Consider the following 27029-nt stretch of genomic DNA (forward strand, 5'->3'; position numbering starts at 1 on the left):
ATTCTACTACTCTCACAGGCAGATACTGGGTCTAATTCTCAACACAATCTGTCCTCTAGCTTTAGAAGATTAGAGCTTCCTTAAATACTGCCAAAGAGATTTTGTGGCTTTCACACAATTCCCATGGTTCATGACTGGCTAGTTTGAGTATGTGGTTTTCTTTCTTTCTTCATATGTTAAATGACACGCTGACGTCATTTAACAGCAACTGATCAAATCCATAGTCCTGATAATCATCAATGTCACCATCTCTCAAATTCCAGAGATACTGCATAAGACAGTGCATGCCCTTCCACCTCATCCCATCCCAATTCATCACAATAAGAAACTTAGTGATTATAAAGCTACAATACACCAGAGCTTATCACCACCCCACTTATCACTAGCAATGGTGTCTTTGCTGCAACCTGGGTGTCAAGTGATTCTGTTCTAGAATCCATCTTGAAGATCTGCTTTCCAGAACAACTTCTTGTCTCACTTGCCTTAGTTAAGGATTCCCACCCCCCAGAAGCAGACCCAGAGAAAACACTTAACTGAAAATATTCATTTGGAGTTTCAAGAAACAACGGAGGGAAGGAGGATATGACATAGGGAAGAGAAGACACTCAATAAAGAATACATTATCAAACTAAATATCTCAGTGGGTAACTGGAGTTTAATCCCTTAGTGTGATATCTGGGAAATACAGACACAAATTATCCTACCTGAGGACCAAGAAAACTGGAATGTTTAAATACCAATTTCTCTCAGTCATTGGTTGTGAACAGAGTTGTTAATTCTTCAGCATGTCCAACCTGCCATGCTCATGAAGAAAAAAGCTTTCTACAGCATGGAGAGCCTCATGCAATACTAGTAGAAGTCAGCCAGAAAAGACAGTCCTGGAAAGGCCTCAGGAATCTGGGTAGGGGAGCACAGCACCTGCTATACCAGTCATCCCTGATCCTCAGGGAAAAAAAAAAAATGTATATCTTGAACCTTGGTGCTGAGTGGAGCTGAAAAATAGTCTCCCAGTGAATCTGGATCAAGAGAATTCTCTGGGTTCCCAGATCACCAAAGAAGGAGGAGCATTAGGCTGGTGTTAAGGCCTGAATTGTGTCCCCCCAAAATTATATGTTGAAGCCCTAAACTCCAGTCCATCAGAATGTGACTGTATTTGGAAGTCGGGCCTTTAAAGAGGTGATTAAGTTAGAACAAGGCCATTAGGGTGAGCTCTAATCCAATCTGACTGGTGTCCTTATAAGAAGAGGAAATTTGGACACACAGAGAGACACCAGGGGTGTGGATACACAGAGGAAAGACAATGTGTACATACTGTGAAGGTAGCCATCTGAAAGCCAAGGAGCCTTGAAAGAAACCAAACCTGCCAATACCTTGATCTTGGAATTCTAGCCTCCAAGACTATGAGAAAAATACATTTTTATTATTTAAGCCACTCAATTTGTGGTACTTTGTTGTGGAAGCTCTAGCAAACTAATATAGCTGGTATGGCTCAGTGATCCAGGAACATCATCCCCATGAGAGCAGAACTACAGGAAAATGATCCTTCTACAAGATCAATCTATCCTGATCAAGCAATTCCTCCACAGGTGCATTGCAGAACTTCTCCTGATGCTCCCTGGCTTGCCAGAATCTCAGGATCAACAGAACTTGTGAGTTTTACTATGCCTTCTTTTGATAACCCAGAAGTCCATCTTCAGAAATGGAATCCAGTAGAAATGACACCACAGATAATCAGTCATTTAACTATGCTTGATTCACTGCTCCCACCAGAATAGGACACATCTGGCCCAGACTCTGGATCTCCACTGCATCCTTCAGTCAGAGGTCAGATGCTGCAGAGGATGTCAGGGGACAATGTCTGAGAAGAGAACCTCCTGTCCCTCTTTTTCCCCTAGAAAGCTAGTATGGACCTTCCCAAGAATTGTTATTGCTATTTAACAATTCTTGGAAAATCACCAAGTGATTTTCCTACCCCAGCTCACCCTCAAATGGCAACGATAAAGGTCTCTCCACCAAGCACTGGATTTTGTCTTCTGTCCTGCAACCTGAAAATAGAAGTGTGTCACTTTCAGAGTTGACCCAGCCTTCCAATAAGCAGACTTCTGAAGATTCCAGGACCACAGGAATACATTCTTTTGAGTTTCATCTAAAGTATTTTTTTCTTTTAATTTTATCACCATTTATTAAGTGAATATGCAATGGCCCAAATGGAAATTTGATAGAATTATAATTCTTAAGATAGTGATTATTGTAATGTAAATCTTTTTTCACTTCCATTTTATTTAATTATAAATAGTGTAACTACAGTAAATTTGCTGTTTTGAACAAGTCCAATAAAACACAGCAGGAATTTTTTGCCCCTCTACAATAATTTTGATTTTTTAATATTTTCATTCTACTGCCCTTAGTTAAGTGTCTATATAATAGCTCAAATATAAACTTGATAGATTTACAATTCTCAACGTAGTGCTTTAAAAATATACATTGTGTAAATATAAATCTTATTAATAAATTGCTTCCATTTTATGAGTTTAATTGAAATCTAATTTCAAATGTCTATCTTTAAGGTTTAGATAATGTTAATTTAGTATTTTGTTATTGCTATTTAGCAAGTCTTTCTTATTAATCCAGAAACAAATCTTCTAGTTTCAGTGCTACAGTCAGGTAATTATACAGATGTTCAAATAGAAGCTCACTAGAGTAATAATTCTTGGGATATTGTTTTATAACAATAAAAGTTGTAAGTGTTGCTTATTTAAGAATGAAATTTGTGAGTCAATTGCTTCATTCTCTTCGATTTCTAGATAATGGAAGTGTGGTATTTTGGCGTTGGTGTTTGAATTAGTTTCCTGCAGCTGCAGTTACAAATTACCACTGTGAAAGGAAAATCAAAATTGAGTCAGTATTACTAAGAGAGTTCTCTAAAATGGAGCTGGGAAACGACTGAGGAAGTGTGACTTGTGCATGTCTCAGGCAGGATGGAATATGAACTTTGATCACTTATTATCTCAACACAGTCATTCGGAACATCTGCCCAGTATTCCAGAAGCTTAAGATACTTATTGGATGCTGACCCTAAAATAACTCATGGCAACCTATCCCTTAAGGACAAATATTTCCTTTCTTCTGTTATAGTTAATCATATTCTTGCCAGACAACTTTACCAACCATGTAGCTTTTGCCTTTATAAGCCCCTGACTCTTTCTCTTCCCTGAAGCACTCTTTAGGTTTTCCCCCAATCTGTGTCTTGCAAACTGCAATCCCTAAGACCACCCCCGCACCGCTCCCCGCAAATAAACTCTTTTCTTATTTGGAGCCTTCTGTGTTTCTTGGTTGACACTCCGTACTAGTAGCTTAAAATGACAGATTTATTCTCTCACAGTTCTGGAGGCCAGAGTTCAAATCAAAATGTCATCAGAGTTGCACTCCCTCTAGAGACCCTAGGGGAGAATCTTTCCTTGCCTTTTCCACCTTCTGGTGGCGCCCAGCATCCCTTGGCTTCCTTGGCTTGTGGCCACAGTACTCCATTCTCCACCCCCATCTTCACTTTGCCTTCTCCCCTGTGTACACCTTCCCCTCTGGATGTCTATCTAATAAAGATTCCTGTCATTTGATTTAAAGCCCACAAAGGTAGTCCAGGATGATCACCTCATCTCAAGATCCTTAATTACACTTGCAAAGCCCCTTTTTTCAAAAAAGGTGACATTCACAGGTTCCAGGACTTAGAACATGGATAAACCCTTTGGGGAGGGGCAGGGCACCATTTAACCCACTACAGTATTTTACAAGTTGCCCATAACATAAAGTGTAATGAGAGTTTTACATGAGTAGTCTAGCAAGAAGAGACTTTTGAAACTCAAAGTCAATTTCTGTATACCAAGGGCTATATTTACTCTGGTTGGTAGACTAATATGTTTACCTAAAAGATAGTAATTATTCTTTTTGAAAAAACTTATTAGACTAATATTTATAAAATGAAAAGATAGTAGAATTTGGAGTCAAAATATATTTATTTCTTAAAATGTGTGCCCATGTTAAGGACTGAAAAGATACACAACTAAAATGTAAACAGTGGTGATGGGAGGAGAATGGGAAGTGGAGGGTAGGGAGAATTTCTCATTCTTTCTCTGTATGTACTTGCATTAAAATGCACACACTAGTGCACATATCTGGCATCCAGGTTTTTGTGGCTGCTACCCAGAGGAAACATTCCTTGATACTTTGGCTCTAATGGCCATCAGGGTTTGTGTTCACAGGTTCAATGGGATGATAGCAAACAAAGAAACAGTTCTTAACTGATTCATGCCAGAGTTCAGTGCAGAGAGAAAAGAATGAAATGCTCTCTCCTCGCCTTCCCCTGAAAGAGGTATATTTGCACACTTTAAAAACTACTGCCTGAGGGTTCAGTTTCCAGTCAGCCTGCACCTAGATGCTGACTAAGATTCTCCCCTTTGGGACACTGACAGGTCTTGGCACACTCTCAACTACTGGGAGCAACTAAGAACAAAGTAGGCTGCTTGGACAAACCAAAAGGTTTGAGAGACGACCAAGAGGTAGGAAAGAGTTGAATGATAAGATTTGTCTCCTGTATGAGGTCACTCCAAAAAGACTGGGAGAGGTGGTTCTTTTCTCTAACACATACAAACCAAAACAGAGAGCCAAGGAAAACAAAGAAACGAGGAATATGTTCTGAATGAAAGATCAAGAAGAAAAGAGCATTTGAGATGCTTATGCATTTGGGAAGACTCAAAATTACTAAGTTCAAGAATAAAAGTGGATGGAAGTCCTAGCCAGAGCAATTAGTCAAGAAACAGAAATGAAAGGCATCTAAATTGGAAAGGAAGAAGTAAAATCGTCACTATTTGCAAATAACATGATATTATATATAGAAAACCCTGAATACCCTACCAAAAAAAAAAAAAACTGTTAGAACTAATAATCAAATTCAGTAAAGTTTCAGGATACAAAAATCAATATACACGAGGGCTTACACGAGGGCTTCCCTGGTGGCGCAGTGGTTGAGAGTCCACCTGCCGATGCAGGCGACACGGGTTCATGAGCCATGGCCGCTGAGCCTGCGCGTCCGGAGCCTGTGCTCCACAACGGAAGAGGCCACAACAGTGAGAGGCCCGCGTACCGCAAAAAAAAACCCTCAATATACAAAAATCTGTTGCATTTTTATACACTAACCAGCAGAAGGAGAAATTAAGAAAATAATCCCATTTACAATTTCATCAAAAAGAATAAAATACCTAAGAATACATTCAATCAAAAACATGAAAGACCTGTACACTAAAAACTATAAGACACTGATGAAAGAATTTGAAGAAGATACAAATAAATGGAAAGATATTCCAAGCTCATGGATTGGCAGAATATTGTTAAAATGTCTACACTCTGCAAAGCTATTTGAAGATTCAATGCAATCCCTATCAAAATTCCAATGATATTTTTCAAAGAAATAGAAGAAACAGTCCTAAAATATGTATAGGACCACAAAGGACCCCGAATAGCCAATGCAATCTTAAGAAAGAAGAGCAAAGCTGGAACCATCACAGTTCCTGATTTCAAACTGTATTACAAAGCTATGGTAATCAAAACATTATAGTATTGGCATAAAAACAGACACATAGATCAATGGAACAGAATAGAGAGCTCAGAAACAAACCCATGTATATATGGTCAATTAATTTACAACAAAGGAGCCAAGACTATACAATGGGGAAAGGACAGTCTCATCAATAAATGCAGTTTGGAAAACTGGACAGCCACATACAAAGGAATGAAACTGGGTCACTGTCTTATACCATACACAAAAATTAACTCAAATGAATTAAAAACTTGAATGGAAGACTTGAAACCATAAAACCGCAGGAAGAAAACATGGACAATAAGTCCCTTGACATCAATCTTGGCAATGATTTTTTAAAATTTGAGACCAAAAGCTAAGACAACAAATGCAAAATTAAACAAGTGGGATACCATCAAACTAAGAAGTTTCTGCTCAGCCAAGGAAACTATCAACAAATGGAATGGCAACCTACTGAAAAGAAGAAACTATTGGCAAACCTTATATCTGATAAGGGGTTAATATCCAAAACTATATATAAAGAACTCATACAACTCAATAACAAAAAATCAGACAATCTGATTAAAAAATGGGCAGAGGACCGAAATAGACATTTTTCAAAGAAGACATACAGATGGCCAACAGGTACCTGAAAAGATGCTCAACATCACTAATCATCAGGGAAATGCAAATCAGAGACTTGCAAAGAGATATTACCTCACACCTGTTAGAATGGCTATTATCAAAAAGACAAGAAATAACAAGTGTTGGCAATGATGTGGAGAAAAGGGAATCTTTGTGCATTGTTGGTGAGTATGTAAATGGGTGCAGCCACTGTGGAAAACAGTACAGAGTTTCCTCAAATAATTAAAAATAGAACTACCGTATCATCCAGCAATTCTTCTTCTGGATATTTATCAGAAGAAAACAAAATCACCACCCTGAAGATGTATCTGCACCCCCATGTTTATTGCAGCATTATTTACAATAGCCAAAACATGGAAACAACCGAAGTGTCCATCAATGGATGAAAGTTTATCCTCACTATGTGAGTGAGAGATAGATAGATAGATAGATAGATAGAGAATATTGTTCAGCCATAAAAAGGAAGGAAACCCTGCCATTTGCAACAATATGGATGGACCTGGAGAGTATCATGCTAAGTGAAATAAGTCAGACAGAGAAAGTCAAATACCATATGATCTCACTTCTATGCGGAATCTTAAAAAAAAAAAAAAGACTCATAGATACAGAGAATAAAATGGTGGTTGCCAGAAGCAGGGGGTGAGGTTTGGGTAAAGGATGAAGTTGGTCAAAAGTACAAACTTCCAGTTATAAGATAAATAAGTCCTGGGGTTTTAATGTACAGCATGGTGACTATAGTTAATAATACTGTATTATATACTTGAAAGTTGCTGAGAGAGTAGATCTCAAAAGTTCTCATCACAAGAAAGAAATTTATGTTTGTATTTGTCGATTATATCTACTTAAAAAATAAAATAAAATTTTAAAAATAAAATGCATGCGTTAAGAAATTAACACACAATAAAGAGAGAGAGAGAGAAATTCAAAATGGCAGAGAGAGAAAATAAGTATAGGAAGTCGACAGTTGGTTCAAAAACCACTCTCCAAGCTACAAATACCCCCGCCCCCTGACAGTTCTCTTCTGGTGGCCCAGCATGTTTTCCCCAGCCAGAGGCAGAACTTCAAAGAGTAAAGCCCCTACAGATGGAGATGGAATCTCAGTGAAGATGAACTTCACCTACTTTATATCTTGTCCCAGGACTTATGTTAAACTATGGGTACATTCTACTTTTCACAAATTCTGTTATTCTAGGCCTTAAAGATAAACATTTAGAATTGGATTCCAAATAAAACTCATAAAGTGCAAAAAGACCTGTTTTACACATGCAAGTTACACACACATACATGTACACACACACACACACACACACACACACACAGCATACATATGTATGGACTAAGAACTACCATATCAATCATCATTATATGTGCAGGGAATAGTTTTAAGAAAACAAAATTCTGGCCAGGACTATGAGTTACGATCATTTAGATCGTAAAAAATAGAGTGATTTTTTTCCATAGCACTTCTCTGTTCTTTCAAAATATTTGAAGCATTATCTAAGCACAAATATGAAATGTCTGATGGAAAAAAAATCCTTTGACTATTTAAAGTGCCTTCTGGATCACAGATTGATTTTCTTCTGATGCATCAAAGTTTGAAATAGATGAACGTGGTGATGTTAGTTTTTCTTTTATTCCAATAATATCCTTCATGGTTACATATGTTTTCCCAACTTGTGCTCTAAACAAACATTCCTTTTCACAGTTACTCTTCCAAAAACAATCCATTAGAAGCTTTTACATGATAAAGATCCAGTCTACATCTTAACTTTATAAATCATATTCTCATGAATACACATGGTAAATTTTATCAACAGATAAATTATGATGGCAAAGGAAGAAATGTCATTATTTGGGAGGAAAATTTAAAACTGAGGCTGTCTATGTCTCATATGGACATCAAGGGTCCCTGACGGGTTTTTTTTTTTTTTTTTTTTTTGCAGTACGTGGGCCTCTCACTGTTGTGGCCTCTCCCGTTCCAGAGCACAGGCTCTGGACGCGCAGGCTCAGCAGTCATGGCTCATGGGCCCAGCCACTCCGCGGCATGTGGGATCCTCCCAGACCAGGGCACGAATCTGCATCCCCTGCATCGGCAGGCAGACTCTCAACCACTGCGCCACTAGGGAAGCCCGAGTTTTTTTAAAATAACAGATGTTTACCCTTGTTTCTGTTCATTGCCAGAATTTTTTGCAACTAACCAGTAAACTAGGGGTCAGCTTATTTCCCCAGAGATATGATTACATTAGTCACTCAGTAAATCTTGAATTAATGTTGTTCCAAAGTTTTCTGAGGAACTCATTAGATAATCTCTGGATCTTGGGAAATTAGGCACAGGGCCTAAAGGAATCACCTTCACTGAACCAAAAGGGAAAAAAAATTCAGTAGCAGCAAATATGCTGAAGAATTAACCAAAAGGTTCCCCAAGTCTTAACAAATACGAATTCATAATACACTGAATATTTCTACTATAAAGTAAATAACCAAAACCTATATTTATAGCATCTTATGCTAGATGGGCTGTAAATGTCAAGATCTGGTGTAAACCAGTGATTTACTTGGAGCAGCAGCGTTCTATGTCTAGCAGCCATTGGGGTGATTCTTCAAAAAAGAACCATTTAATAAATGCAGACTTGACCTAATGCTGTAAGGTGTCACTGACAAATATCTATGCTGCTGGAAATTAATGCCTTTCAAGTACTGGATGAAATTGTAGTTCTCCTCTCACCAACAACCTGCATTCACCTTTTTCTCGCATCACATTTGAATCACATTGAGGAGATAAGCAGAGCCACGTTGTTGAATATTCATTAGCTTCATCCCTGCTAGCCCTCTCAGTGGCACACTCTCTCTAGGTTACTTGTTCCAGAGACCACACACACAGGAAAGGCATACAAGCTACTATTGTTAGTCTCCAACCCCACAGAAATACGCCATCCCCACCCCACAACCAGAACTAGAAAATCCATCTAGCATCATACACTGAGTAGGATTAGAATCAGTTCACCCACTGCATTCCCAGATTGATTTTCTATCGCATACTTTTTTTTCATAAAATTTCAAAATGGCCTTCAAAGAAGGTACTAATTACTTCCTTCCTTTAACTGCCTAGAAATGAACTCCAAATATAATAATAACAAAACTTTGCTTCATAAATAAACAAGACTGGTCCTGTCCATAGTTTGTATATTTATCTGCAGCAAGTTTAGAACAAAAAGGTTCCATGGGAAATTAGAGTGATATTAAAAGCAAGTCAAAGCAAGTATCAAGTGCACTCAAATAAGTCATGCTACTAATTAGCAGTAAAGAGTCAATGGAATTCAGAAAATCCTTGTAACTTTGAGCTTTCTTTTCATCAATGTGCTATGGAAGAGAAAGGTTTCTTTTCACTGAGATATATCCTCACTAGAATTTGTTTAATTTCTTTCTAGCAGTGGTAAATGAAAATCAAAATCTAAACCCTGACTCTGAGGCCTCTCAACAGCCAGTTTTCACTGGAATATAAAAATCTAATGAAATAAAGTGTATTACAGTGTATAAAAGTGTATTCCAGCTGGCCTTAGTTGCCTTAAAAACCAGAAGAGCTGTGTGAACCCCTTCATAAATTTGCCCCTTTCAGTGAAAGGAGAGGTTACAGACTACAACAGACAATACAGGAGGGCTGGTGTGGCCAAAGGAATTCTGCTCCATGCAGGAAACACGAAGGCCCAGATGTCCAGTTGCCCATAACCCATCAGCACTCACCTCTTTCACATAGTTTTTATAAAGACTTTGCTGGAACAGTCTATATGCATCTTGAAAACAGACACACAAAAAAGAAAGGATAAAGGGAAGAAGGAGAGGGGAGGGAAGGGGAGGGGTAGAAGGATCTTTTCAAGACTGATTCTTTTCAAGATCTGAGAGTTTGATAACTCAGGGCAATTTGCCCTCAAAGAGCAAAAATATCTTTATATTTATGCTATGGAATGACATACTTAGATAATTAGAGAATGAGTAAAATGCTAGGACCATAAAGTTTTTTCCATGGAGAAATATAAAGTCTGTTTTTATAGCCCAAGTGTTGCCCTTTCTCATATCTTTTCAAGTATTTTGCTTACAGTGAATTTTCCCCGAAGTATTACTTATCTGAGCAAACCATCTGAGTTCCATTAGCAAGGCCAGCTGCAACAAAGGTCAGTTCTGATATCAGCTAGTTGCTATGAAGCAAAGGAAATAAAATTCACCATGACCCAAAGGATCATAATATACAACCATTATATATTGTTTAAACTGAGCACTGAAAAAGAAGTTTTAAGAGTAACTTTTTATGTGAAATATAGTCTATTAGTCCAGTTTTTAATCTTGTCAAATGTATACATTACAGGAGATTTAACAGAGAAACAAATGCTTGACAAAACTTCCATTCCTAGTGTTTGTAGATCTATAAATTCAAATTGGTTATCAAAGGGTTCTTTTTCAACCTGTGTAGAATTTACCTGTCTGATAATTTATGAACACTTGTTACTCAGGTTTAGAGCTCTTTCTGCATCAACAGCAGATTCACACCAACCAAATGCCTCCGTGAACCCTTTTCTCTCAATACTCTATACAACCCCTCCCAGCCCGCTTTTGTAAATAAAATTCTGCTGGAACACAGCCATGCCCATTCATTCACAAATTTTCTATGGCTGCTTTTGAGCAGACTTTAAAAATTGCAACAGAGAGCCTATATGGTCCAGAGACCCTGAACTATTTACTATCTGGCATTTTAACAAAAAGTTTGCTGAACAGCGTTCTATACCCCATCTACCTATCTTTACTTTCCCAATTTTACTCTCATTTCCTACTGAAATACACATTTCTAATGCCTAATTTATTATAAACCTTAATGATCATTCCTTATACTTTCAGTATTTGCCTTGAAAAAGACTTTCAGTAAATTTTAATTCTTTCCAAGGAAATATGAATTGCTGTTACATTTTATAACATAAACCTTACTCTTTATCCTCTGCTTGTTCTACATTTACTGGAGTCGCACTTCCCAGTCAGGCCACATACAATCGTGCAGGTTGCTCACTGCACAAAATGGCCCAGCAAAGGGGATGAGCTGAGGCTGGATGCAGCCCACACATCCCTTTTCTAGTCATAAACCTTGACACAATGCTATAACCTTCCACAGGAAAGGCCACCTTCATTCAAAATTGCATAAAGGTCTCTTCTCCTCATTAAGCTTTGCACCCACATGGTTGATTATGCCAATGTGCACAAAGGTATCATCTGATCCAGCAGAACCCTATGTTCTCTTGTTCTTTTTCAGCAGATCTCTGATAGGATCCTAGGAAATGCAGGTAAAATTCCTAAGTAACATTCTGAATGTCCCAACTTTTGCACAATCTAGCCCTGGTATTACGCACAGGTGTTCAGCAACTTATAGTGATGAAGTAGGAGCTAGAAGTTGAGAGAGAAGATAAAGGTAAGCTGATTAAATTTATGTTGAGGATGTGAGAAGGTTCTTAATAAGAGAGGAAAATAAGGAAAGAGGTTTACTTGCATAAATCAGTTATATCCTGGCCCAATCTCTGTGTGGAATTTATACATTTCTAGAGTTAAGTAACTATTTAGCAAAAAGAAAAACAGAGAAGAGGAAAGAAATTAATTTCTGGGGGTTGGGAGGGCAGTAGTGGTGGAAAGAAACGGTCTATGAGAAAAGGTAGGTAAAATAATGGTTAAAAGGAGGAAGCTAGGAAAAGCTCATGGAAAATTAGGGTGAGGAAAGGTCAATGATGAGAATTAAAGGGAAAAAGATGATTGGACATGAAACGAAGGGTCTGAGTATGGAGTGTGAGAAGAGGTTTTGAGATTTGAGTCACAGGCAGAAGAAAAAGGAGAAGAATAACCACAGCTGCAGTTCTAACCTTCCAGCTAACAAGTAATTAAAGATCGTTGATCTATTTTGTCTTAATACAATACGCAATTATCCTAAATATATAATGCGTGATAGCAGAGCTGAAAGAATTTGTATAGAGATCAGTGTCAGAATTTCAAGGAATTAAATATTTAAACATTTTATAATAGGGAAAGAAGATAAAGAATAATGTACAGGAGACTTCCCAGGTGGTCCAGTGGGTGAGACTCCACGCTCCCAACGCAGGGGGCCCAGGTTTTATCCCTGGTCAGGGAACTAGATCCCACATGAATGCCGCAACTATGAAGCCCGCGTGCTGCAACTAAGAAGCCCGCATGCTGCAACTAAGAAGCCCACATGCCACAACTAAAGATCCCGAATGCCACAACTAAAAATATCCTGCATGCCGCAACAAAGATCTTGCATGCCACAACTAAGACCCGACATAGCCAAAATAAATAAATAAATAAATATTTTTTTAAAAAAAGAATAATGTATAAAGTTAGATTTGCATTTTATGTTTTTCTCAAGAAGTCTCTAACTTTACACATTTGGATCCTTTATTCAGCCTCTCTTGAAATAAATATAATTCTGATTATTCAAACTATTATACTGAACTTATGAAAAGGTTTTGAAGATGATTTATGGCTTACCAGTTAGAAAGTGAATTATTTTACAAAAAAAAATTAAAAATGAATTAGCCCGTAGCAGCTCTAAACTGAACATTACAAAGTGATTATGTGAGTCACATACTTGAGTTTGAAGTATTATCAAGTCTTGAACTAACAAATTAGCTGACTATTCTAAACCCCATGTTCATAGAAGTATTAATGATAAAAAAAATAGTGACCCAAATAGTGACCCACACATTCAGAAAGTTTATGGGGAAAATACCCTTTTTTTTAACTTGTTCCGCAATTTTACAAGGTTTGAAGTGGGCCTCTCCTAAAGGAACCACCCTTCCATTATGGGAGGCCTACCTCCAGCTATGTCACCTCACCATCGAGATCATACCTTACTGTACGTGACCTAAATAGAACGATGGAACCACAAGACCAATTTCAGCACAATATCACATCCAAAAGAAATAAAATTTGGATATTGTTTTGTTTTCCTTTTTGTCTTAACTTTCTTTTGTTACACAACAAATTACCACAAATTTAGCAGCTTAAAACAACAACTCTTAATTCACTCACAATTCCGTAGTTCTGACGTCCGGCATGGTGTGACTGGGTCCTCTACTCAGTGAATCACGAAGCAGAAATAAAGGGGTCAGCTGAGCTGAGTTTTCATCTGGAGGCTCTGAAAAAAGAAAATCCACTTCCAAGCTCATTCTATTGTTGGCAGAAGTTAGTTCCTGGAGGTTTTATGACTGAGGTCCCTGTTTTCTTGTTGGCTGTAAACCAGGGCATCTGTAACTTATAGAGGCCTCCCACTGTTCCCTGACAAGTGGCCCTTTCCATAACACGGCATTTGTTTCTTTAAGGCCAACAGGAGTATGTCTCTGCTGCCTTGAAACTCTGACTTCTGAAACCAGCCGGAGAAAACTCTCCACTCTTAAAGGGCTTCCCTGGTTAGTCCAGGCCCACCCAAGATAATCTTCCTTTTGCCATATAGTGTAATATAATCATCTCATCATATTCACAGGTGCCACCCACACCCCCAGGGAAGAGTATTATATAAGGGTGAGGGTCATTGGGAACTATCTTAGAAATCTACTTGCCAGTTTTGTTCCAATTTTATTCATACTATAGAGTTGGTGATACTGCCATGAAATGTGCACTCTCATATGGCCAGAAACTACCCTCTCAGCAACTTCTCAACATAATAATCCTCCATCAACCATGGCAGTTATCCTCCTGAAAAGCACAGTAGTTGGCAAGACAGCAGTTGGTAAAATCAGGATCTTACAAAGGAAATGATATTGGGGGAGCAATGAAAAAGTCATTAAATATGCATTAGGGTCTGTATATTCTTTACTAAGGCATTTGCTTCCTAAATAAACTATGTTAGTTGGTCAACGTTAAACTGTTTGAATAAACAATTGTCCTGACTCATCTTTGATTATTCAGGGAACAGGTCTGCAGACATCATGATTTGCTAAGATTTGTAAACTTTCACTTGTTTAATTTGCTTTTAAAATTTTACTCTTTTATAAAGCTTCTTGGATCAGCTCTTGCAAGCTTATAAATCTAATATCTTTTGCACTTGCAGTTTCCTTTATTCTTTTTCACAAGTTACCACAAAATGTTTGTGTGGCTCCCTAGCTTAACATGTTATTTTCTGGATCTGATCTATTATCCATATCACTGCACTAGCCTCAGTGCCTATATCTTCAATAAATACTTGTTGAAAGACTGACTGACTGAATGAATGAATGATTGAATATTGAGAGGGTACAGTACAAAGAGATGTCTCTACTCTTTCCTAAATCTAAGTGAAAAGGGAAAAAAATAATTATCACACTCTTTTAAAAGAGTTGGACTGAACTATATATACATAAAAAGATCATGAATTTTTAATTTGGGGCATATTGATTAAAATTTTTTTGTTTATTTCAGAACAGCATCTAGCAGTGGTGGAACTTCTCAGGTATAAATGAAGAAAGGGAAGTGTGATGTGAATTTTATACGTCTACTTGGCTGGACCACAGTGCCCAGATAGTTGGTCAAGGGTGTTTCTGATGAGATTAACATTTACATCAGTGGACTGTGAGTAAAGCAGATTGCCCCACATAATGTGGAAGGGTTTCATCCAATCAGATGAGGATCTGACTAGAACAAAATCTGACCTCCCCTGAGCAAGAGGGGATTCTGCCAGCTTGAGGGCCCACCCTGCAGATTTTAGACTTGCCAGCCTCCATAATCACATGGGCCAATTCCTTCAAATAAATCTCTGTCTCCATTTCTCTTTCTCTCTCTCTCTCTCTCTCTCTCTCTCTACACACACACACACACACACACACACACACACACACACACACACACACTATTGGGGTTCGGTTTCTCCAGAGAACCCTGGCTATTACAGGAAGTCTCAAGGAGGCACATCCACACTCTCAAAGTGGGAGCCTGTTCTACTGGGAACCCTATCTCCCTCACAGCAGCTGAGGGTTTGATGTTGAGCCAGGGTCACCATCTGGGTTGGACTGTCCCTTGGTTAACTTGACATCATTGCCACCCTCTCCAAAGGTCTCTTATGCATCACAGAACACAAACCGGGAACTCCATTTCCAGAATCCACTTCCTTGTATGATTATAAGTTAGAGTCTACCAATGAGAGGCATTTGCGTGAGATCTAGAAGGCAGAAGAGATGGAGAGGCTGTTACCTTCTGGAGGCAGTTGCAGGCAGTTGTAGATAGACACGTGAGCTGACATGAGGATCAAAGTAACCTGAGCTTCTTTCAGAATCATGGAAATCACTGCTGTGGGCTGAGATCATCAGTGCAGCTTTCCTGCCCTTTGCTCCTGCAGTGCTTTCAACAGTTACATACGCCTCTATTTCCCTGTCTTGAAACCCTTCCTATTCAGAATGCACACAATGCCTCTGTGTTCTGACCATACCCAGACTACACCACTGATACATTCTTTTGGATGAAAGGGAGAGGAAGCTCTTCGTTCTTTCCATTATGCTAATCTATCAGATGGGGTATAATAACTTGGAACTCTAAGACGGATCGTAATCCTCGTCCACCCAGAAATTCCCATGACTCCTATGAAAGTGGGTCTACTCTTCACCCTCCTGTCTAAATCCATAGGCCTGAGATCACTGGGGAGAAGCAGCAAGACTCTCTGTAGAGCAGGAATGAGGTGTTTCCCCTGGCAAAAATATCTCCTATTACACTTCCCTTGGAAGAGCAGGTTCCAACCTGTCTTATACAATCGTGATTAAGACACTAAAACCGTTCTTCCCAGAACAAAGAAGATAAATTGATAGTTTCATCTTTAAAAATCAAGTTGCTGACAATACTAGAACAACAGTTTATCCTTCTTAAATATCTGTGTGCATTGTGTCTGTTTTCTTTAATTCCATCTCACAGGTATCCTCTTACAATAGGATAAACCTTAAACTCTTAACTATGACAACCTGGTCCATGTGGCCTCTGCATAACATCTCAGACTCACTTCACTCACTCTGAATTCAGGCCTCATTAGCCTCTTTATGATATGAGTCAACCCTGTTCCTTTGGGTCTTACGGCCTTTGCACATTCCATTCTCTCTGCCTGAAAACACTCCCATGGATTCGGACTCTACCTTCATACCCTTTGTCTCAATAATTTCTACTCACTCTCCAGCTCTCCTTTTAAACATCACTTCCACAGGCAGGTTTCTTCATCCTGTTATTCACACTTATATTATTGCACTTTGCAGTGCTTATTACAACTACAATTTACTAATTTTCAAAATATCTTTCTTCCCTTCTAGACGATAGCTTCCTGGTGTTACATTTTCACCACTGCATCCCTGGTACCTGGCATGTTACGCAAATAGACCTTAAATACGTATTGAATAAAAGAAAAAAAAGAGAGGGAGGGAACAAGGAAGGAAGAAACAAACGAACAAAGAAACGAAGGAAAGGGAGGAGGAGATGTGGTGGTTAAAATTAAATTCACCATAAATCAGTGATATTTCAGGCAGCACTAGAGAAAAAGGAATCTATGGATTGACTGGAGAAAAAAAGACCTTCACAGAAAGCTAGAGAAGTGTTCTGTCTGGCAAAAGATTAATACAGTGCTAGATCACTAAAAGAAACCATGTTTTTTTAAGATGGTGATGATGACAGATACTGGAGAGGGTTCTGTGTTTCATCTGCAGTTTGGGGAAGATAAATAAGTTTTTAAATAAGGTAGGCAGACACCGGTGGGCCAGCAGAAACCGCACTGCCTCCATTTTGGGAAACATTTGGCTGCCACTATTCCCAACGGGCCTCCGAGGACTATGTCAGTGCACAATGGCTTCAGCCTTTTCTGGTTCTTGGCAATATAGAATAGCCTGAATCAAAGGGCAGGAAACAAAACAGTCATGGACTCTTCTCCCCAGTGCACAAAAGTAGCCACTTGCCACATGAAAAGGAAAGAAGAGAATCCATTATGTCGCCTACTGAGAATATGTTTAATGAGAGTAGCTCGTTTGAATCAATTTGTTCCACAATATCTACTCGATTCCTATTATTACTCTCCAACTTCTTCATTCTACCCTTATAACTACCCCCCAAAAGTCAACGTCTCCCAGGGATTTGTGTGTATGTGTATGTGGTGGGTCACAAGCAGAAGGAACTTGGCACCACAATCACAATTAGATAAGTCAAGCCAGGTCAAAGAGAAAGGTCGGGTCAAGAGGAAATGGTAGATACACAGTGAAGGGTACACTTCTTTAGAACTAGATATATGGACACTTGCCAGTGCTACACAACTGCTTATTGTGTGGAAGAATGCCAAAATGTGACAGCAAGAAATTTCCACAAGTAAAAAAATAAAAGTCTTTCTATGAGGGCTTAATGCACTGAAAATAAAAACCAATGCAATTTTATGGCTTTAAATTATAGGAAAGATAACTGAGTGAAAAAGAGAAATATAGCTTAAAAATTATGTGTACTGAAGAAAAAGCATACACACTATATAGAACAAAGGTGCTACATCCAAGACATGTAATATTCTAAAGTGCAAAGTATTTAAATCTTTCCAGTTCTCTGAGGGAATGAAAGAATCAAACATACATATATGATACACAAATACACATTGATGTTATAAGGAAAATAAAGGGAAACATCTTCATAAGGATTTTGATGAGAATTCTTGGCCATGAGACTACACTTTAGCTTTCAGAGTTTTTATTCTCATATTGATTGTTCTTTTCTACTTTTCTTACATGACTCTGTTATTCAGGGCGTCACCTGAGTCTTGATCACTTTCTTTCCTAAATCTGCACAATCTTCCAAGATATTTTCTGTGCTATGAACCATTTTCATTTATTCATAGTAATTGCCAATATCTAATCTATTTCTTTAAATGTTTCAGTTCCTTAAATTTCCTCCAAGCCACAATAAGTCATCCTTCAGAAAGACAAGGGAAAAAAAAACACTAAAAAATTTCTTTAAATATCTATTTCTTCCATGTTACCTATATGTCATTTGGAAATTTTGTCCAAAAGTCCCACTTATAGTAATTATTCTTTTTTTTTCTCAAAGCATGAAGTCTGGCTTTGTATGTAGTTCAGTTTGCTATTGCCTCTGATGCAATATTGTGCAGATTGATTATGCAGAATGATTGATTCTCTCCAAATTTTCACCCATTGTAATAAAGCACTTTCAATTTCAGTCAGTGGGCTAGTGGAAATACATGGAGGAAATATAACTGCACATTTTTTCTTCTACAGATCACAGCTTTTCCCATTTGTTGGTAACAGATAATTTTGAAAAACCGACACTGAAACACACTGCTCCCAATCTCTATTGCAACTATGTACTCTTAAAAAAAAAAAACAAAAAAAAAAACCCTGGAGGAATTCTTTGAAGAATTAATGCATCACTGTATGTTAATAGCATATGCTCAATAAATATAGATAAACATGTCATGAATGGATTAATAAGTTAAGATAGATTAGAGAGAGAGTGTGTATATGCGTGTGTCTTCGTCTGTTTGGCTGCTGTAACAACATACTATAAGCTGGGTAGCTTATAAACAACAAACATTTATTTCTTATGGTTCTGGAGACTGAAAAGCCAAAATCATGGTGCCAGCATACCTGGCATTTGGTGAGAGCTTACTTCCTAGATGGCCATCTTTTCACTGTAAACTTGCATGGTGGAAAAGGGGCAGGGAAGCTTTATCAGGCCTCTTTTATTAAGAGCACTAATTCCATTCTTGAGGCCTCTGCTCTCATGACTGAATCACCTCCCAAAAGCCCCTACCTCCCAATACCATCACCTTGGGGGGTTAGGATTTCAACGCATGAATTTGGGGGAGACACAAACATTCAATCTAAGGTAGACAGATTAGATAGATAGACAAACAGATAATAGAGGATAGGAAGACAGATGATAGATAGATAGATGATAGATAGATAAATAGATAGAGAGACAGATAGGTAGGATTTGTTGAAAATGAACATGCATGGAACAAACTTATGGAAATAATGATTCAGTAGGTGAACCTGAGAATCCACTGATTCTGATGACCCTTCTGGTCAAAGATAGATATAGGGAGGGAATCTCTATCTCTGGCCCAGCCTCTGTACACATCTGACTCTAAGGGCAGAAGAACCATAAGCAGTAAGAAAAAGCTGCCTCCCTCAGAATATGCTGGGGCCTAAGAAAACCTGCTCTATGAGCCCTCCAACAGATCTTAACACAAAAGGAGAGAGAGTCCTTCAGTCCCATTCTCCCATTCCAGCATAAATCATCACACCCTGAGGGCTTTGGGCCATGGTCTATGGAAAAAACTCGACTCTGGAGCACCTTCTTCCTGGAGTGAGGCAAATCAGCAGCAAGCCAGTAGGTTTGGGCAGCACCCCCAGCAGCTACCACAGCATGCCAAGAGCAGACTGAAGTACCCAGTGGAGTGGCACGAGGTTGTGAAATATTGCCCAGCACCTGGAAACACTCCCTGGGGAGTCACAGGGACACTTAAGAGAACTGTCCTGGGGTTGAGAGTCTCCTTTGAGCAGATGGAGGATAGAGCCAGACTGATAAATGATATATGTGCTCAAGAAAAGAATCTGCGAAATGTTTCTATGGAGAAAATCCTTGCTTTTATTCCTATCCCATATATAAGAAAATAACCGTTTTTAGAAGTAGTATATCTGGGTCAGATAGAGTATCCATCTTTGCATTAGGATCATGCAAAAACACTTCCTCTCCTTTTTGTCAACGACACTGTTTATCCGGATAATAAGAGAGACAAATTACAGGACTTTCCTTTCAGGTGATAAATAAATTAAGTAGCATACCAGACAAGATTTTCTTAGCTAAAAGCAAAATGAACACATGAATCATTGGTCTGAATAACTCAAGAAGAAAATTATCTTATATTTACCTCCTTTTCAATTTGAGCTGTACAATTTGACATAAGTTGCCCACAAGCCAACTATTTTGGTTATGTTTGTTTTTAATAAAGCGCTAACACTCATTTTTTATTTCTCTAATGTTTCAGAATATAGTTTAAACCACTTAAAATTGAAAGAGGATGTTTAAAGCATTGATGTATGAGGGATATTTCTAGTTCTCTGCCTCCCACTACCCTTCCCAGGCCCACCTCTTTAACTCCCATTTCAATACAACCTTACTTCACTCCAGCTAATCCCTATCCCTGTCCTCACTTTCAAAGTTACACTTCTCGAAAGCATTGTGCACATTATTTCCTTCATTTCCTCACCCCTCATTCACTCCTCAACCCACTCTAGTCTGGCTTCTACTCTCACCAAAACCACCCTCCCTAAGATCATCAATTATCTCCATCTCCAATGGGCATGATTTCTCTGAAGAATTTTAGAATGCTGACCACTTCTCTCTCTCCTTACTTCTATGACTCTACCTTTTTACCTCTCCAGCCACTCCTTTTCTAGCTCAGCTCCAGACTTCTCCTCATCTACCAGCCTTTAAATGTTGGCTTTCCTCAAGTCTCCAGTCATGGGTCCCCTTCTCCTCCCACCCTACACCCGTGATTGCACTCCCAGTGCCTCAGGAGCTAGGCAGGTAACCTAATCCAGTGAAACAGACCAGGAAAAGCCCTCCAATGAAGGAAAAATCTACCATCTCGAAGGGAAACCCAGCCCCAGTTCATTACTGACTTGCAGGAATGTGACAGAAATGTTGCTTCCTGGCTTCAATGACTATATAAACATCAACTCTCAATTACTTATCTCTAGTGTAGACTTCCTTTCAAAACTCCAGATATATACATTCAAATACCTACCCAATATTTTCACTTGGATGTCTCAAAAGAGTTTCATACCCAACACACCCAAAACAGAATTCATGATCTTCCAACCTGGTCCTCCTGGAGAGCAGACTCATTTTATTGTCTACAATAAATGGCATCACTACGGTTACTAAATCTAGCTGTTGAGTACAGTAACAACATATTCTCAGAGCACTCAAAGTACATGTTTTCAGAATATATGTGTATATGATATATGTACATGAATATGTGTATAAATATAAATTTAAGATGTGTGTATAACATACATTATATATAATTTATATATGTCACTTATGTATATGTGAAATATATATGTATATATGTGTTTGTATCAGTAGTATAGCACTAGTGCTTCCAGAATATAGTAAAGAATTATGTTAGAAAATATTGGTAAGACTTGGAATTGACTCAGAATAGAGTAACTTACATGACAGGCACAGTGAGGAAGGTTCCCACTCAATATAAGGCAGAATGTTTTATCTACAAGGCTGGTCTGATAAGTGCAGTGATGCCCAGGTTCCCCTTGAGGAAGGAAAGATTTATTCCACTAGTTGCAGGAGAAGATAACCTTCAGTTTTTAACCCTTTTTGAGGATTGCCTCAGCTGACCCAAGATCCAATGATTAGTCAATAAGAGGGCATAAATGTCTAGCACTCTACTTCAAACTCATGACAACTCTGACGGGCTACTGCAGACCTGAGCTTGCCGTGGGTTCATTTGAAGCTTTCATTGGGACTGCATGACGGCTTGACTTCTCCCTCTGCCCAATCCTGCCTCTTTCCCTCCCTTCCCCAGGTGATGATCTGATAAATGACCTGCACCCTAATTCCTCCTCTGAGTTTGTTCCAAAAGTAAACTGACTTGAGACACTTGCCAAATATAGAATGGCTTGCATCTTAAAGAATATGGGACCATTGCCAGAAATATCCAAAGATGGGACAATTATTTTGAAATGTTACAGAAAAGATGCATCTATTGGATGTCGTCTATATATGATTTTATGATTTTAAGTTTTGCACATTAGAAATCATACTTAATATACTTTATATGTAGAGTACTTTATAGCTTTTACATATTATCTCATTCAAGCACAAAAAACAGATGAAGCAGAGAGAGTATCAGCCCCATTTACAGAAGAAACTGAGGTTCAGAAATATTATTTGGCCCAAGGTCACATATTCATTAAATTAACAGTCTAGTGCTTGAATTAAGTTTTTTCTCATTTCTCAACTTACAACTGAGGCTTCTTTCAGTGTGTCAATTATGAGAAAGGACTATGGGTTTTCACAAAAGTATTGTCTAACCAAAAATTATATTAACTTTTTAATTTGCTCTGCCATTGCCAGTATTTTAATGGGTATTTTTTAAAAAATCATTGAAAACACAGCTGTGTTTCCATTTGCCAGGTATAAGTAATTCCATCCAAGAATTTTGATGGGAACTTTGAGACTTATAAGAGTCCTTTATTATTTCATTTGGTTCCACATGACAGCCTGCCTTTCTGCTCAGTTGTATAGGCATGTCCTATGACATACCTGGCAGCACACATTTCACAGACTCCAGACTGCCAGGACCAAAGCCAGAGGTTTTGGAGTAAAATTCTGGATATTCATAAGAACATTACAATAGCAGATGAGGGAAGCTTTGTACAAACTATTTCTGAAATTAAAAGTTAGCAATACAGACTCTATCTTAGCATCCACCATGACGGACAAAGCAAAGACTAGCCCTTTGGGTTGTTGGAACTTGAGACCTTGTGGTAGACAGACACTTGGACAAAGCCCTGCAAAGGCCACAATCATCTTGAGAGTTACATTAGAGTCTTAGAATGGTTAAAGCACTTGCCTACACTCTGAAGAGAGGCAATAACATCTTTCCCTAGCTCCAGATGATGTCCTTTGAAACAACAGTATAATCCAAATTAATCTGACAAGAGCATAACTGAGACAGAAGTTTACGTGGAATCTGACCAGACTCCATTTAGCCTTTTAATCAATGAAGACTAGGCCTTTCAATAACATGTTTTTTGTCAGACAGAATTTCCATCCCAGAAGGAGAAATGACAGTTTCAAACTAGATTATATGGAACTCCCTTGGAGGATGCCACAAGAACAAAAGCAGGTACCCATGTTAAGAGGGTGGCAAAGATATACCCACTCCTACTTCAATTTCATATTGATCTTTCTTATAAACTTTCACTAAAACATGTTACACACATTTAGAGGGGGAAAGTTTGAAACTACTCCAATAAGTGACACAAAGCTGGGGTTTCAAGGCTGGTGTGCCTACCAGATGCCTCCTTTCCAGGAGGTGTTAAGGTCTGGCTTTGAGACTGGGTCCTGTCACTCCCCAGCTGTGTGAGACAGGGCAACTTACCTGAGCCTCAGCTTTTCATCTAGAACTTGTGGCTAATAATACCACCCTCATGGGGTAGTTATAAAGACCTCATGAACTATTATGTGCCAACATCCATCACCACAACTTCCTCAGATGTGGTAGCATCTTCTGACTCTGCAGCTCCGCAGTTGCTGGTGCAGCGGCTCCATCTGCCCTCTTCAATCCCCAGAGCCACCCGGGCTACCATCAGAACTTCCAGCTTCTCAGACATCCGTCAGCAGTGACAGAGGCTTTAGTCATTTTCATCACCACCATCATTGTCATTAATCACGCTATCTGCTATTTATGTATACAATGATGTACACAGTTGTCTTCCTGAAAATGAGGAGTATGAAATCTGGGAGGCAATAGAACACTTCATATGTGGGTTCTGGAGTCAGACTGCCTTGATTTGAATCCTAACTCCACAACCTATTAGCTGCGTGATCACAGGCAAGATATTTAATATTTCTAAACCTCACTTTTCTTTTCTATCAAATGGGCACAAAAATGGTACCCACTCCCTAGTGTCATTATAAAAATTAAATTAGACAATCCATGTAAACTTCATGGAACACAATAAGTACTCAATATATGCTAGCTAGCTATTATCACTGTAGCACCTTACTAGAGTAACCCTGTTTTTAAATGTCATGTTTCAGGCAGCAGAGTCTTATGAATTAATACAAAACGAGTAAGAAATATTAAGTGAAAATTCAAGAATGTGCACATTACATATAATTTTTGCGTTTAAAAAGAGAGAAATATCTCTAGATACTTATCTGCAGAAAAACAGACCTCAGGGATTTCCTCTGAGAAGGGAAACCTGGGAACTAAAGGAGTAGAAAAGAGACATGTTTTACTGTAGACTATTTTTACTCTGTGAGTTGTTTAATATGAGTGGGAACTACCTAGTCCAATAAATATAACATTAAAAATGAATCTTTTCTTCTAGTTTCATTACTAGTGTAGTGTCATCAAGATACTGTTGCTTTCCAGGGACCTATTATAATAATCACAAAGGTATTGATTGGAAGAACTTTGATTGCAATCGTATCTCACGAAATTGTTCCATTTTACAGATTTTCATTGATTAAATCAGTCACCTCTTTGACAGGGAAGCATATGAATTTCAATTCAGATATCAGAAAGTTAATACATAAAAATTATGCTATATTTTATTTAAGGAGCATTAACCAAAATTTTCAATTAATGAGAATATAATTCTGCACCTGATATTCAGTAACTCACCACATATTCCCGCCCGCTCTCTACCACTCTACCCCATTATTTCCAAACTGATTCCAGAAAACTGAGTTAATGTGTAAGGAAGACATTTTAAAAACTGTCCTGGACTTCCCTGGTGGTACAGTAGTTAAGAATCCACTTGCCAATGCAGGGGACATGGGTTCGATCCCTGGTCCGGGAAGATCCCACATGCTGTGGAGCAACTAAGCCCCTGCACCACATCTACTGAGCCTGCACTCTAGAGCCTGTGAGCCACAACTACTGAGCCCACATGCCACAACTACTGAAGCCTGCGTGCCTAGAGCCCGTGCTCCACAATGAGAGAAGCCACCACAATGAGAAGTCCGCACATGAGAATGAGAAGCCCCTGCTCGCCACAACTAGAGAAAGCCTGCACACAGCAGCAAAGACCCAACACAGCCAAAAATAAAAATAAATTAATTTAAAAAAAGTAACTGTCCTTGCTATGTTTTCTATTTCTTCTATGAAATCTCATTCAACCCTCATAGATGGCCTTCTCTCCTACAGGAATGTTGTCTATAATTTATTGGTTGATTTCAATATGTCAGACACTGTTTTGAACACATTCTATGCATTTTCACTTACACTGCTCTCAAGAACAAAAGACTATTTTTAAAATTCAGTAACAGAGTATAAAAACAGCAAAACCACACACCAAATAAATGACTAAATGTAAGATAAGACTATGAGGTTGCAAACCTGTGCTTTTCATCTTTCAAAAAAAAAATACTACCCACAGTTATCGCCTGTACCTCTCATTGAACACTTAACATGTGCTACTTTGAATGATTTCTTTTCTGTTTTGTTTTTGTTTAACTTTTGCCCATGTTCAGTCATCCTAACTCAATTTTATAGTCCTTACAGGAAAGAACATTGTCTTTTGACCCCTTTGTATTCCTAGCAGTTAGTATTGGACCAAAAGAATAACATGGGGATGACAGGGTTATGGTGATGATGGTGGTGATGGTTAGAATGACATAATGACAAAGCCCACTGGGTGGGATTTGGGGCAGGCACTCTAGGCTGAAGTGCACTTATTCATTCAACATGTATTGTCTCAATATCCACTTTAGGCCAAGCTAGTGCAGTCTCTGGACATAAGGGTAACAAGTTACTATAAATCTATGATGAAAAAACAAGTTACTATAAATCTATGATGGAGTGCTTTTGGGGTACAGAGGGTGACTAGTATATTCAGAGAAGAGAAAAAGACTCTGTAATCCAGGTATACATTTCTAGTCAAAGTCTACATTGCCACAATCTAAGCCAAGTTAAGGGCTTTGTATGCATTATTTCAATTAATCCTAGCTAAAACTTTGTCTGTTTGGTATTATTACCTCCTCTACGCAAATGAAAACAAGTGAAGCTCACTTTTCCTAGGATTTTAAGTGTTAGAGTTAGGATTTGAGATTCTAGCCCCAGAATCTGAGCTATTAACTGATGTTTGACCTGTCTTTTTCTAAGACCTATACTATAAAATGAAAAACATTCCATTTGAAGTCATATGAAAGTTCCACAAATTGTACAAAAACCAACCAACCAACCTGTATGTTAACACTGAGCAAAACCCATCTAGTACAGCAGCAATAACTCTAGCTGAAAAGAATTTGGGGGATTCTTACAACTCTACTGTGTACATGGCAACCTGTGCTATAGAGTAGAAGAGGAATATTGTCTGAAACTCTACTCTGGAGTGGGCTTGCCTACTAAGAAGTCAAAGGAGATTACCTACTTAATCTATGATTTTGAGTTTTCTGGACGAGGCAATTAGAGTGATAGTTTAAAGGGCCAAGATATAACATGGTAAAGAAGTTACGGGAATAATCAAAATGCAGTTTCTAAGCATACCAGAATACAGATGCCTAGGAAAGAAGCAAGTCAAACATTAGTAACCAAAATTATTCTAAATTCGTTTAATGCAAACAATTTGTCAAATAAAGTGAAAATAGTCTAGCTATGCATAGCTTACAACCTCTTGAGGAAACCAGGCAGAAAAAGCCTGGAAGACTTTCCCAGAAATAAATCAAAGCTTTAGCAATGATATTCACTACTGAAATATGGGACAGAAGTACAAGGCCAAAGAAGAGGCAAAACTATTAAATGGTTTCTGTCAGGAGCCAGAGTTATTGTAAATAGATTTGAAATGGGGAATTAAGAGACTATTACAGAAACATATGGCTTAAAATACCACAGTCTATTCGAGGGACCTAAATATTTAAATAAAGCAGTTAAATGCTCTGTGCAGCATGAAATATTTCTGTAGGTGGAGTAAAAGAATGAGGTATGATCATACTACTAATTCCTTCCAGTCCCATAAGCCACCTCACCTCTGTTGCAAACCACAGGGCAGAGGTTGCAGTAATTACAACT

The 27029-nt window shown here is 38.4% G+C and overlaps 1 long non-coding RNA gene across 1 annotated transcript in view; it reads right to left on the reverse strand.

Moving 5' to 3' along the window:
• Positions 1-27029, reverse strand: part of LOC113625683 (uncharacterized) — a 529756-nt gene that overhangs the window by 445899 nt on the left and 56828 nt on the right. The window contains exons 3-4 of the long non-coding RNA XR_003434794.1: positions 13292-13397; positions 1983-2045 (exon numbers count right to left, since the gene is read on the reverse strand). This is a non-coding gene — a long non-coding RNA (uncharacterized LOC113625683). The remainder of the gene's footprint in view (positions 1-1982; positions 2046-13291; positions 13398-27029) is intronic.

This window comes from Aethalodelphis obliquidens, unplaced genomic scaffold, assembly GCF_003676395.1.
Source record: "Aethalodelphis obliquidens isolate GAN/ISIS:26980383/991018 unplaced genomic scaffold, ASM367639v1 scaffold16, whole genome shotgun sequence".
Lineage (NCBI taxonomy): Eukaryota > Metazoa > Chordata > Mammalia > Artiodactyla > Delphinidae > Aethalodelphis > Aethalodelphis obliquidens.